We start from the raw sequence: 14614 nt of genomic DNA, 5'->3' as shown, positions 1-14614 counted from the left end.
GAGGAGCTAGAGGAATACACAAACATTCTAGGGAGGAGCTAGAGGCAGAAATTCTAGGGATGAGCTAGAGGCAGAGACAGACATTCTAGGGAGGAGCTAGAGACAGACATAAACATTCTAGGGAGGAGCTAGAGGAACACACATACATTCTAGGGAGGATATAGAGGCAGGCATAGACATTCTAGGGAGGAGATAGAGGAACACAGACATTCTAGAGAGGAGCTAGAGGAACACAGACATTCTAGGGAGGAGCTAGAGGAACACACAGACATTCTAGGGAGGAGATGGAGGCAGGCACAGACATTCTAGGGGGGAGCTAGAGGAACACATACATTCTACAGAGGAGCTAGAGGCAGATACAAACATTCTAGTGAGGAGCTAGAGACAGAGACAAACATTCTAGAGAGGAGCTAGAGGCAGACACAGACATTCTAGGGAGGAGTAGAGGTAGACACAGACATTCTAGGGAGGAGTAGAGGTAGACACAGACATTCTAGGGAGGAGCTAGAGGCAGACACAGACATTCTAGAAAGGAGCTAGAGGCAGACAGACATTCTAGAGAGGAGCTAGAGGCAGACAGACATTCTAGGGAGCAGTAGAGGCAGACACAGACATTCTAGGGAGGAGCTAGAGGCAGAAACAGACATTATAGGGAGGAGCTAGAGGCAGAGACAGACATTCTAGGGAGCAGCTAGAGGAACACAGACATTCTAGGGAGGAGCTAGAGGAGCACAGAGACATTCTAGGGAGGAGCTAGAGGCAGACACAGACATTCTAGGGAGGAGTAGAGGCAGACACAGACATTCTAGGGAGGAGCTAGAGGAATACAGAGACATTCTAGGGAGGAGCTAGAGGCAGACACAGACATTCTAGGGAGGAGTAGAGGCAGACACAGACATTCTAGGGAAGAGCTAGAGGCAAATATAGACATTCTAGGGAGGAGCTAGAGGCAGACAGACATTATAGGGAGGAGCTAGAGGCAGAGACAGACATTCTAGGGAAGAGCTAGAGGCAGATGGAAACATTCTAGGGAGGAGCTAGAGGCCAACACAGACATTCAAGGGAGGAGCTAGAGGAACACACAGACATTTAAGGGAGGAGCTAGGGAAGGACACAGACATTCTAGGGAGGAACTAGAGGCAGACATAAATATTCTAGGGAGGAGATAAAGGAACACACAGACATTCTAGCGATGAGCTAGAGGCAGACATTCTAGGGAGGAGCTAGAAGATGACACATTTCTCCATAAAACTTTATGAGCACCAAATGTCATCTCTGTTCTCAGTAATGGGAACATCTGTACTCACTGAAGATAGGATTCACACAAGAATTGAGAATTTTGAGAATGAATAATCAGTCCAGTAGGAGAAAGAAGCAGATTTCTCTGATATATCACAGTCTTTTTATTTTCACTTGTTCTATTGACTTATGGGAAAAAACTGAAACAGTGATTACGATTTTGTTGGCCCTAAATAGAAGGTTTCACTATCCTAGTTCTGAGGGGATTATTTACTGTAAGAGCAGTGAGTTCAATATTGCCACAGTTTATTAAGGGATTTTTTTCTTACATGTTATGGGTACTGCTTCCCTAAGGATAGAACATGGGTCCAGGGATTTTTTTCTTTCATGTATAGCGTTAAGAAGGAATTTTACCCCAAATAAGAAGCACTTGGCTTCTGCTTGTTAGGATTTTGTTTTTCCTTATAGGTTGCACTTAATGGACTTATGTCTTTTTTAAACCTTAAAGGCATTTTCCACTACTTGAACAGTGGGAAAAAATTGTTCTTACCTTCTCAGCACTTCATATGTTGTCTTCCAGTTATCAGCCTCCGTCGGGGGCGTCATGGTTGCTGATCAGCTGCAGCCTTCACTTTGTGGACCGCATGGGTTTATGGCATGGGAGGCACATATTATGTATCTATTGCTTTAAAATTAACTACCTTTATGCATGCATTGTCACACATGACATCATTATATGGTACTGGGCAGGGGTATGGGTTTGATGTTACATCACCATTCTACCTATTTCTAGGACAAATGCTTAGTGCTTGATGAGGCCGATGTGTTTATACTTCACCATTATAGTGATACATAGATTTAGAGCATACCTGCAGCCACCACTAGAGGGAGCCTCAGAGCTCACTGCATACAATCAGTATGATGTCAGCTCTACGGCTCCCTCCTGTGGTGGCTGCAGATATTGTATGTGTTGGCTTTTGCCTTTGCAGGGGATTCAGAAGACAATCATTGCCGAATGTTGAAACTATTAAACTTAGAAAACAGAAAATGGTATTTAAGGCTGGAAATTCACTATAAAGAGGAGCAAGATTTCCATCTGGTGAATCTGTCTCCTGAGAAGAGAAATCTATATCCCCCCATTACCTGCGTCATTGCATTTCCTATAAGAATGAACCCGATCAGCGAGCAACGTGATTGTGGAGCAGTGAAGGAAGCTCAGAAATAGTAATGTCTTCTGCAGACTCAGAAAAAGAATAGTGAAGTGTTAGGATATTACATGTGGGTGTATTTAATAGCGTCCCAGAGGAGGAAATCACATTAACTCTCAGCATTCAGATATGGAAGAGACTTTGCAGAGGAAAGACTTCAGAAATCTGAAAAAAAGGGAAAAATTTCAACATCGGGATGAAATGGCCAAAAATTATGAAATAATGGCAGAAAATTATCTACCAGATTTATTCCTATGTGTGAAATTCAATAAAGGAACAAAGAAGAGGGAAATATTGCATCAAGTGAGTGCAAGAGGAGACCCCATAATTACCAACCACTGGGAGCAGAATCCACAGAGCGATGTGATAAACCCCCCCAAAACTACAGGGTACTCCAACCTGTAAATCATACATAGTGCACATAACCCCTTCATTACATCCCAAACTGTATTCAGAGCCAAAACTAGACCCCCTAAACTAATACAGACCCAGATCAGACCCATAAACTAATGCAGACCCCAGGCCAGACCCATAACCTAATGCAGACCCCAGACCAGACTCATAAACTAATACAGACCCCTGACAAGAACAATAAACTAATTCAAACCCCAGACCAGACCCATGAACTAATACAGACCCCAGACCAGAGCAATAAACTAATACAGACCCCAGACCAGAGCCATAAACTAATACAGACCCCAGACCAGACCCATAAACTAATGCAGACCTCAGACCAGAACCATAAACTAATGCAGACCCCAGACCCATAAACTAATACAGGCATCAGACCAGACCCATAAACTAATGCAGACCTCAGACCAGAACCATAAACTAATGCAGACCCCAGACCCATAAACTAATACAGACCCCAGACCAGACCTATAGACTAATATAGACCCCAGACCAGACCCATACACTAATGCAAACATCAAACCAGACCCATAAACTAATGCAGACCCCAGACCAGACTCATAAACTAATGCAGACCCCACACGAGACCCATAAAATTATATAGACCACAGACCAGACCCATAAACTAATGCAGACCCCACACCAGACCCGTAAGCTATTGCAGACCCCAGACCAGACCCATAAACTGATACAGACCTCAGATCAGACCCATAAACTAATAGAGACCCCAGACAAGAGCCATAAACTAATACAGACCCCAGACCAGACCCATTAACTAATGCATACCTCAGACCAGACCCATAAACTAATGCAGACCTCAGACCAGACCCATAAACTAATGCAGACCCCAGACCCATAAACTAATACAGACATCAGACCAAACACATAAACTAATGCAGACCCCAGACCAGACCCATAAACTAATGCAGACCCCAGATCAGACCCATAAACTAATACAGACCCCAGACCCATAAAGTAATACAGACCCCAGATCAGACCTATAAACTGATACAGACCCCAGAACAGACCCATAAACTAATACAGACCCCACACCAGACCCATAAACTAATATAGACCACAGACGAGACCCATAAACTAATTCAGACCCTACATCAGACCCATAAACTAATACAGACCCCAGACCAGACCTATAAACTAATGCATACCCCACATCAGACCCATAAACTAATATAGACTACAGACCAGACCCATAAACTAATGCAGACCCCACACCAGACCCATAAACTGATACAGACCCCAGACCAGACACATAAACTAATACAGACCCCTGACCAGACCCATAAACTAATGCAGACCCCAGATCAGACCCATAAACTAATACAGACCCCAGACCAGACTCATAAAGTAATACAGACCTATTATGAATGGGTCACCGAGGAGGAAAAAATAAACAACAAGCTAAGTCTCATAAAACCAGAGAAGTTGGTAACTATGCAGATTGCAGATCCCTGAACTTAACTGCACAACTAGCAGCAGTCGTGGAGCTTTCCTACGATGGTCCTAGACGCTTCGTCACAACCGGAGAGCTACATAAGCCTAAAGCAGGAAAAGAGGAAAACTAACTGCCCCAGAGCAGACCCCAAAGGAAAGACAGCCCCCCACATGTATTGACGGTGAAACAAGATGAAATTACAAACAAAATCAGGAAATTAAGCTGAGCAAACGATGGGGCCCGGCTAACTAAAAAGGACAGGAAAGGAAAGACACTGTCTGCAATCTGCCAAAAAAAAACTACAAAATTATTGTCCAACACTTCTGATAGCAAAATTAACCCTGAAGTCACTAGACTTCTAAACCTATATCAGCACTATGAAATATTCTGAGACAGAGCAAAAAAGAGGCCAATCTAATAAGGAACAAAAAGCAGATTGGCAAATAATGATTAATAGGAGTGGAAATTCAGCATAGCCCCAGCAGGGGCAGGCTGATTACACAAAAAACTGAATTGACCAACAACCGCAAGTGTGAACATTAGAAAAAAACAAACTTAACTTGAGAAGACTGGTAGAGAGCTGAAGTCCAGGACCTGAGAAGCAGACTGAATCACCAGCACCCGGATAGGGCATCGGCTGTCTTATATCCAGTCTGATACTTCAGAGATCCAATCGTTATCTTCCTCATCAGGTCGCAGATCACTACCACTTAAACCAACAGCACTACCTCCTGTCACCACCAGAGGGAGAACGGAAGGGGAACTCTCAACTGGTGGAGCAGAAAATGAGTTCATGACACAGACCCCAGACCACACCTATAAACTGATACAGACCCCAGACCAGACCCATAAACTAATACAGACCCCCAGACCAGACCCATAAACTAATACAGACCCAAGACCAGACCCATAAACTAATACAGACCCCAGACCAGAGCCATAAACTAATACAGACCCCAGACCAGACCCATAAACTAATGCAGACCTCAGACCAGAACCATAAACTAATGCAGACCCCAGACCCATAAACTAATACAGACATCAGACCAGACCCATAAACTAATGCAGACCCCAGACCCATAAACTAATACAGACCCCAGACCAGACCTATAAACTAATATAGACCCCAGACCAGACCCATAAACTAATGCAAACATCAGACCAGACGCATAAACTAATGCAGACCCCAGACCAGACTCATAAACTAATGCAGACCCCACACGAGATCCATAAAGTAATATAGACCACAGACCAGACCCATAAACTAATGCAGACCCCACACCAGACCCGTAAGCTATTGCAGACCCCAGACCAGATCCATAAACTAATACAGACCCCAGACCAGAGCCATAAACTAACACAGACCCCAGACCCATAAACTAATACAGACATCAGACCAAACCCATAAACTAATGCTGACCTCAGACCAGACCCATAAACTAATGCAGACCTCAGACCAGACCCATAAACTAATGCAGACCTCAGACCAGACCCATAAACTAATGCAGACCCCAGACCCATAAACTAATACAGACATCAGACCAAACCCATAAACTAATGCAGACCCCAGACCCGACCCATAAACTAATGCAGATGCCAGATCAGACCCATAAATTAATATAGACCCCAGACCCATAAAGTAATACAGACCCCAGACCAGACCTATAAACTGATACAGACCCCAGACCAGACCCATAAACTAATACAGACCCCACACCAGACCCGTAAACTAATATAGACCACAGACCAGACCCATAAACTAATGCAGACGCCACATCAGACCCGTAAGCTAATGCAGACCCCAGACCAGACCCATAAACTTATACAGACCCCAGACCAGACATATAAACTAATGCAGACCCCACATCAGACCAATAAACTAATACAGACCCCAGACCAGACCTATAAACTAATGCAGACCCCAGATCAGACCCATAAAGTAATACAGACCCCCAGGCTTGGACTGGCCCACCGAGGTACCGTTGGATCCCTCGGTGGGCCCCGCCCCCGAATGTCACTGTCACTCACTGGTCGCTCATACCTGCAGTCAGAGCAGCCAGTACCGCAGCGCCGGCGCCGCCCCGATCATGTCTGCCCGGCCCCTGGCCCGCCCGTACAGTGCGGCACCCGCCTCCGCCATTCGACTCAGCCACACAGCACACAGGGCAGGAAAGCAGCGCCGACTCCACCCCCTGGTGTCCCTCCTCACGTGACCGTGTTGTCTCTGTGTGTGTGCAGCCCGGGACAACGCGTCGCTGCCTCTGCAGAACCACCTCGGCTGCCTGTGACTGCATCCAACGCTGCTGCCTGCTGCGGCTTCTGCATTAATGTAAGTAAAAGTGCAGTGCCACCCACACTGCCACCAATGTACAGGACTCAGGAGGAATGCACTGGCATCTAGCACTGCGCTGGGCCTTGTAATGGGCCGCCCCCCTCTGCCTGGTCTGTGTGGTGGCACTGGTGGGCCCCCCTCTGCCTAGTCTTTGTGATGGGTGGCCCCTCTCTGCCTGGTCTGTGTGGTGGGCCGCTCTCTGCCTGGTCTGTGTGATGGGCCCCCCTCTGCCTGGTCTGTGTGGTGGGCCGCTCTCTGCCTGGTCTGTGTAGTGGGCCGGGCCCCCTTCACCGGGCCATGTAGTGGGCCCCCCTCTGCCAGGGCCTTGTAGTGTGCCCCCCCTGCTTGGGCTGTGTAGTGGCCCCCCTCTGCCTGGGCTGTGTAGTGTGCCCCCCTCTGCTTGGGTCATGTATTGGCCCCCCTCTACCAGGCCATGTAGTGGGTCCCTCTCTGCCTGGGCTGTGTAGTGGCCCCCTCTGGTATCATGTCGATGTAGTAAGCTCCGTTCTGGTATCATGTCGATGTAGTAAGCTCCGTTCTGGTATCATGTCTATGTTGTAAGCTCCGTTCTGGTATCATGTCGATGTAGTAAGCTCCGTTCTGGTATCATGTCGATGTAGTAAGCTCCGTTCTGGTATCATGTCGATGTAGTAAGCTCCGTTCTGGTATCATGTCGATGTAGTAAGCTCCGTTCTGGTATCATGTCGATGTAGTAAGCTCCGTTCTGGTATCATGTCTATGTAGTAAGCTCCGTTCTGGTATCATGTCGATGTAGTAAGCTCCGTTCTGGTATCATGTCGATGTAGTAAGCTCCGTTCTGGTATCATGTCGATGTAGTAAGCTCCGTTCTGGTATCATGTCGATGTAGTAAGCTCCGTTCTGGTATCATGTCGATGTAGTAAGCTCCGTTCTGGTATCATGTCTATGTTGTAACTCCGTTCTGGTATCATGTCGATGTAGTAAGCTCCGTTCTGGTATCATGTCGATGTAGTAAGCTCCGTTCTGGTATCATGTCGATGTAGTAAGCTCCATTCTGGTATCATGTCTATGTTGTAAGCTCCGTTCTGGTATCATGTCGATGTTGTAAGCTCCGTTCTGGTATCATGTCTATGTAGTAAGCTCCGTTCTGGTATCATGTCGATGTTGTAAGCTCCGTTCTGGTATCATGTCGATGTAGTAAGCTCCGTTCTGGTATCATGTCTATGTAGTAAGCTCCGTTCTGGTATCATGTCTATGTAGTAAGCTCCGTTCTGGTATCATGTCTATGTAGTAAGCTCCGTTCTGGTATCATGTCGATGTAGTAAGCTCCGTTCTGGTATCATGTCTATGTTGTAAGCTCCGTTCTGGTATCATGTCTATGTAGTAAGCTCCGTTCTGGTATCATGTCGATGTAGTAAGCTCCGTTCTGGTATCATGTCGATGTAGTAAGCTCCGTTCTGGTATCATGTCTATGTTGTAAGCTCCGTTCTGGTATCATGTCTATGTAGTAAGCTCCGTTCTGGTATCATGTCGATGTAGTAAGCTCCGTTCTGGTATCATGTCTATGTAGTAAGCTCCGTTCTGGTATCATGTCTATGTAGTAAGCTCCGTTCTGGTATCATGTCGATGTAGTAAGCTCCGTTCTGGTATCATGTCTATGTAGTAAGCTCCGTTCTGGTATCATGTCTATGTTGTAAGCTCCGTTCTGGTATCATGTTTATGTAGTAAGCTCCGTTCTGGTATCATGTCGATGTAGTAAGCTCCGTTCTGGCATCATGTCTATGTAGTAAGCTCCGTTCTGGTATCATGTCGATGTAGTAACTCCGTTCTGGTATCATGTCGATGTAGTAAGCTCCATTCTGGTATCATGTCTATGTAGTAAGCTCCGTTCTGGTATCATGTCGATGTAGTAAGCTCCGTTCTGGTATCATGTCGATGTAGTAAGCTCCGTTCTGGTATCATGTCTATGTTGTAAGCTCCGTTCTGGTATCATGTCGATGTAGTAAGCTCCGTTCTGGTATCATGTCGATGTAGTAAGCTCCGTTCTGGTATCATGTCTATGTAGTAAGCTCCGTTCTGGTATCATGTCTATGTTGTAAGCTCCGTTCTGGTATCATGTCTATGTTGTAAGCTCCGTTCTGGTATCATGTCGATGTAGTAAGCTCCGTTCTGGTATCGTGTCGATGTAGTAAGCTCCGTTCTGGTATCGTGTCTATGTAGTAAGCTCCATTCTGGTATCGTGTCGATGTAGTAAGCTCCGTTCTGGTATCGTGTCTATGTAGTAAGCTCCATTCTGGTATCATGTCTATGTAGTAAGCTCCGTTCTGGTATCATGTCTATGTTGTAACTCCGTTCTGGTATCATGTCGATGTAGTAAGCTCCGTTCTGGTATCATGTCTATGTAGTAAGCTCCCTTCTGGTATCATGTCTATGTTGTAAGCTCCGTTCTGGTATCATGTCTATGTAGTAAGCTCCGTTCTGGTATCATGTCTATGTAGTAAGCTCCGTTCTGGTATCATGTCGATGTAGTAAGCTCCGTTCTGGTATCATGTCGATGTAGTAAGCTCCGTTCTGGTATCATGTCTATGTAGTAAGCTCCGTTCTGGTATCATGTCTATGTAGTAAGCTCCGTTCTGGTATCATGACTATGTAGTAAGCTCCGTTCTGGTATCATGTCGATGTAGTAAGCTCCGTTCTGGTATCATGTCTATGTTGTAAGCTCCGTTCTGGTATCATGTCGATGTAGTAAGTTCCGTTCTGGTATCATGTCGATGTAGTAAGCTCCGTTCTGGTATCATGTCGATGTAGTAAGCTCCATTCTGGTATCATGTCTATGTAGTAAGCTCCGTTCTGGTATCATGTCTATGTAGTAAGCTCCGTTCTGGTATCATGTCTATGTAGTAAGCTCCGTTCTGGTATCATGTCGATGTAGTAAGCTACGTTCTGGTATCATGTCTATGTTGTAACTCCGTTCTGGTATCATGTCGATGTAGTAAGCTCCATTCTGGTATCATGTCTATGTAGTAAGCTCCGTTCTGGTATCATGTCTATGTTGTAAGCTCCGTTCTGGTATCATGTTTATGTAGTAAGCTCCGTTCTGGTATCATGTCGATGTAGTAAGCTCCGTTCTGGCATCATGTCTATGTAGTAAGCTCCGTTCTGGTATCATGTCGATGTAGTAACTCCGTTCTGGTATCATGTCGATGTAGTAAGCTCCATTCTGGTATCATGTCTATGTAGTAAGCTCCGTTCTGGTATCATGTCTATGTTGTAAGCTCCGTTCTGGTATCATGTCGATGTAGTAAGCTCCGTTCTGGTATCATGTCGATGTAGTAAGCTCCGTTCTGGTATCGTGTCGATGTAGTAAGCTCCGTTCTGGTATCGTGTCGATGTAGTAAGCTCCGTTCTGGTATCGTGTCAATGTAGTAAGCTCCGTTCTGGTATCATGTCAATGTAGTAAGCTCCGTTCTGGTATCATGTCTATGTAGTAAGCTCCGTTCTGGTATCATGTCTATGTAGTAAGCTCCGTTCTGGTATCATGTCTATGTAGTAAGCTCCGTTCTGGTATCATGTCTATGTTGTAAGCTCCGTTCTGGTATCATGTCTATGTTGCAAGCTCCGTTCTGGTATCATGTCGATGTAGTAAGCTCCGTTCTGGCATCATGTCTATGTAGTAAGCTCCGTTCTGGTATCATGTCGATGTAGTAAGCTCCGTTCTGGTATCATGTCGATGTAGTAAGCTCCGTTCTGGTATCATGTCGATGTAGTAAGCTCCGTTCTGGTATCATGTCGATGTAGTAAGCTCCGTTCTGGTATGTCTATGTTGTAAGCTCCGTTCTGGTATAATGTCTATGTTGTAAGCTCCGTTCTGGTATCATGTCTAAGTAGTAAGCTCCGTTCTGGTATCATGTCTATGTTGTAAGCTCCGTTCTGGTATCATGTCTATGTTGTAAGCTCCGTTCTGGTATCATGTCTAAGTAGTAAGCTCCGTTCTGGTATCATGTCTATGTTGTAAGCTCCGTTCTTGTATCATGTCTATACCCCCCTACGTCAATCCTTGGGGGTGTAGATTCCAAAATGGGGTCACTTTTTAACTTCAAAGTAACACAGGTCAGATTTGCAAAAAATGGCCTGGGCATTAAGGTGAAAACAGGCCTGCGGCCCTAATGGATTAAATGAATCGTAGTGTGGAAAGATCTGCAGCATATGAATAACGGTGCAGCTTTTAGTAGAATTAGGATGCTGAAATGATACAGATTTGGCGTGGGTTATACGGCAAAAGAACCCATGGTGTAATTCCGCGGTCTCAAAGCCTAAATGTTGAGTTGTACATTACTGTAGGTGGGCCCCTAAAATTAATTCCCTTGGTGGGCCCTAGACACCCCAGTCCGACCCTGCAGACCCCAGACCAGACCTGTAAACTGATACAGACCCCAGACCAGACCTATAAACTGATACAGACCCCAGACCAGACCCATAAACTAATACAGACCCCCAGACCAGACCTATAAACTAATACAGACCCCAGACCAGACCCATAAACTGATACAGATCCCAGACCAGACCCATAAACTAATATAGACCCCAGACCAGACCCATAAACTAATACAGACCCCAGACCAGACCTATAAACTAATACAGACCCCCAGATCAGACCTATAAACTAATACAGACCCCAGACCAGACCCATAAACTGATACAGATCCCAGACCAGACCCATAAACTAATATAGACCCCAGACCAGACCCATAAACTAATACAGACCCCAGACCAGACCTATAAACTAATACAGACCCCAGACCAGACCCATAAACAGATACAGACCCCAGACCAGACCCCCTAAAGCAGGGGTCCCCAACCTGTAGCTTGGGAGCCACATGTTGCTCACAGTCCCATGAATTGTGGCTCGCGACTGTCTGTCAGCTTGGTGCATTAGCTCCAGGTCTAGTAAACAGGTATGAGGAGCACATCTCAAAATGGTGAATTTTTTGGGTAGCCCTGCACAGAAGAGCAGATCTGGATGCACATGTACTGGTCTTAAAGGTTTGGAGATAATTTAAATAAGGTACGTTGGAGACAGGATGATACTACCTGTGAGAGGTGGTGCCAGAAACTGGATGTGACAGTGTGTTGGGAGTGCTGGATGGGAGAATACTGAATGGGGGTATTGTGGGGACCTCTGGATCCTGTTATACTGCTTCGGAGTGATTTCTGTGGAAAAACTTTGGTTATCATTATACCTGTAAAGGGGGCTTTGGTTGCCACTACTGTGAGGGGGCAGGGAGCTGGATGTGGCTCGCGACCCTTTCTCAGAGCTGAATGTGGCTCTCTAGGTCAGAAAGGTTGGGGCCCACTGCCCTAAAGTAATGCAGATCCCAGACCAGACCCATAAACTAACACAGACCCCAGACCAGACCCAAAAGTTAGTACAGACCCCGAATCAGACCCATAAACTAATACAGACCGCAGACCAGACTCATAAAGTAATGCAGGTCCCAGACCAGACCCATAAACTAATACAGACCCTGGATCAGACACATAAACTAATGCAGACCCAAGACCAGAGCCATAAAATAATGCAGACCCCAAACCAGAGCCATAAACTAATGCTGACCTCAGACCAGACCCATAAACTAATGCAGACCTCAGACCAGACCCATAAACTAATGCAGACCCCAGACCCATAAACTAATACAGACATCAGACCAAACCCATAAACTAATGCAGACCCCAGACCAGACCCATAAACTAATGCAGACGCCAGATCAGACCCATAAACTAATACAGACCCCAGACCCATAAAGTAATACAGACCCCAGACCAGACCTATAAACTGATACAGACCCCAGACCAGACCCATAAACTAATACAGACCCCACACCAGACCCGTAAACTAATATAGACCACAGACCAGACCCATAATCTAATGCAGATGCCACATCAGACCCGTAAGCTAATGCAGACCCCAGACCAGACCCATAAACTTATACAGACCCCAGATCAGGCCTATAAACTAATGCAGACCCCACATCAGACCAATAAACTAATACAGACCCCAGACCAGACCTATAAACTAATGCAGACCCCATATCTGACCCATAAACTAATATAGACTACAGACCAGACCCATAAACTAATGCAGACCCCACACCAGACCCATAAACTGATACAGACCCCAGACCACACACATAAACTAATATAGACCCCAGACCAGACCTATAAACTAATACAGACCCCTGACCAGACCCATAAACTAATGCAGACCCCAGATCAGACCCATAAACTAATACAGACCCCAGACCAGACCCATAAAGTAACACAGACCCCAGACCAGACCTGTAAACTGATACAGACCCCAGACCAGACCCATAAACTAATACAGACCCCAGACCAGACCTATAAACTGATACAGACCCCAGACCAGACCCATAAACTAATACAGACCCCCAGACCAGACCTATAAACTAATACAGACCCCAGACCAGACCCATAAACTGATACAGATCCCAGACCAGACCCATAAACTAATATAGACCCCAGACCAGACCCATAAACTAATACAGACCCCAGACCAGACCTATAAACTAATACAGACCCCAGACCAGACCCATAAACAGATACAGACCCCAGACCAGACCCCCTAAAGCAGGGGTCCCCAACCTGTAGCTTGGGAGCCACATGTTGCTCACAGTCCCATGAATTGTGCCTCGCGACTGTCTGTCAGCTTGGTGCATTAGCTCCAGGTCTAGTAAACAGGTATGAGGAGCACATCTCAAAATGGTGAATTTTTTGGGTAGCCCTGCACAGAAGAGCAGATCTGGATGCACATGTACTGGTCTTAAAGGTTTGGAGATAATTTAAATAAGGTACGTTGGAGACAGGATGATACTACCTGTGAGAGGTGGTGCCAGAAACTGGATGTGACAGTGTGTTGGGAGTGCTGGATTGGAGAATACTGAATGGGGGTATTGTGGGGACCTCTGGATCCTGTTATACTGCTTCGGAGTGATTTCTGTGGAAAAACTTTGGTTATCATTATACCTGTAATGGGGGCTTTGGTTGCCACTACTGTGAGGGGGCAGGGAGCTGGATGTGGCTCGCGACCCTTTCTCAGAGCTGAATGTGGCTCTCTAGGTCAGAAAGGTTGGGGCCCACTGCCCTAAAGTAATGCAGATCCCAGACCAGACCCAAAAGTTAGTACAGACCCCGAATCAGACCCATAAACTAATACAGACCGCAGACCAGACCCATAAAGTAATGCAGGTCCCAGACCAGACCCATAAACTAATACAGACCCTGGATCAGACACATAAACTAATGCAGACCCCAGACCAGAGCCATAAACTAATGCAGACCCCAGACCAGAGCCATAAACTAATGCAGACCCCAGACCAGACCCATAAACTATTGCAGACCCCAGGCAAGACCCATAAACTAATGCTGACCTCAGACCAGACCCATAAACTAATGCAGACCTCAGACCAGACCCATAAAGTAATGCAGACCTCAGACCAGACCCATAAACTAATGCAGACCCCAGACCCATAAACTAATACAGACATCAGACCAAACCCATAAACTAATGCAGACCCCAGACCAGACCCATAAACTAATGCAGACGCCAGATCAGACCCATAAACTAATACAGACCCCAGACCCATAAAGTAATACAGACCCCAGACCAGACCTATAAACTGATACAGACCCCAGACCAGACCCATAAACTAATACAGACCCCACACCAGACCCGTAAACTAATATAGACCACAGACCAGACCCATAAACTAATGCAGACGCCACATCAGACCCGTAAGCTAATGCAGACCCCAGACCAGACCCATAAACTTATACAGACCCCAGATCAGGCCTATAAACTAATGCAGACCCCACATCAGACCAATAAACTAATACAGACCCCAGACCAGACCTATAAACTAATGCAGACCCCATATCTGACCCATAAACTAATATAGACTACAGACCAGACCCATA

General features: G+C 45.9%; 1 protein-coding gene across 1 annotated transcript in view; it reads left to right on the top strand.

Moving 5' to 3' along the window:
- The window catches only part of ADAMTS12 (ADAM metallopeptidase with thrombospondin type 1 motif 12), a 609414-nt gene that overhangs the window by 103713 nt on the left and 491087 nt on the right, over positions 1 to 14614 (top strand). The window lies entirely within an intron of this gene.

The sequence above is a fragment of the Dendrobates tinctorius genome, unplaced genomic scaffold (assembly GCF_039654945.1).
Source record: "Dendrobates tinctorius isolate UK_male_01 unplaced genomic scaffold, ASM3965494v1 ptg000135l, whole genome shotgun sequence".
NCBI lineage: Eukaryota > Metazoa > Chordata > Amphibia > Anura > Dendrobatidae > Dendrobates > Dendrobates tinctorius.
Note: the sequence above shows the minus strand (reverse complement) of the source record. Positions and strands in the feature narration are given on the sequence as shown.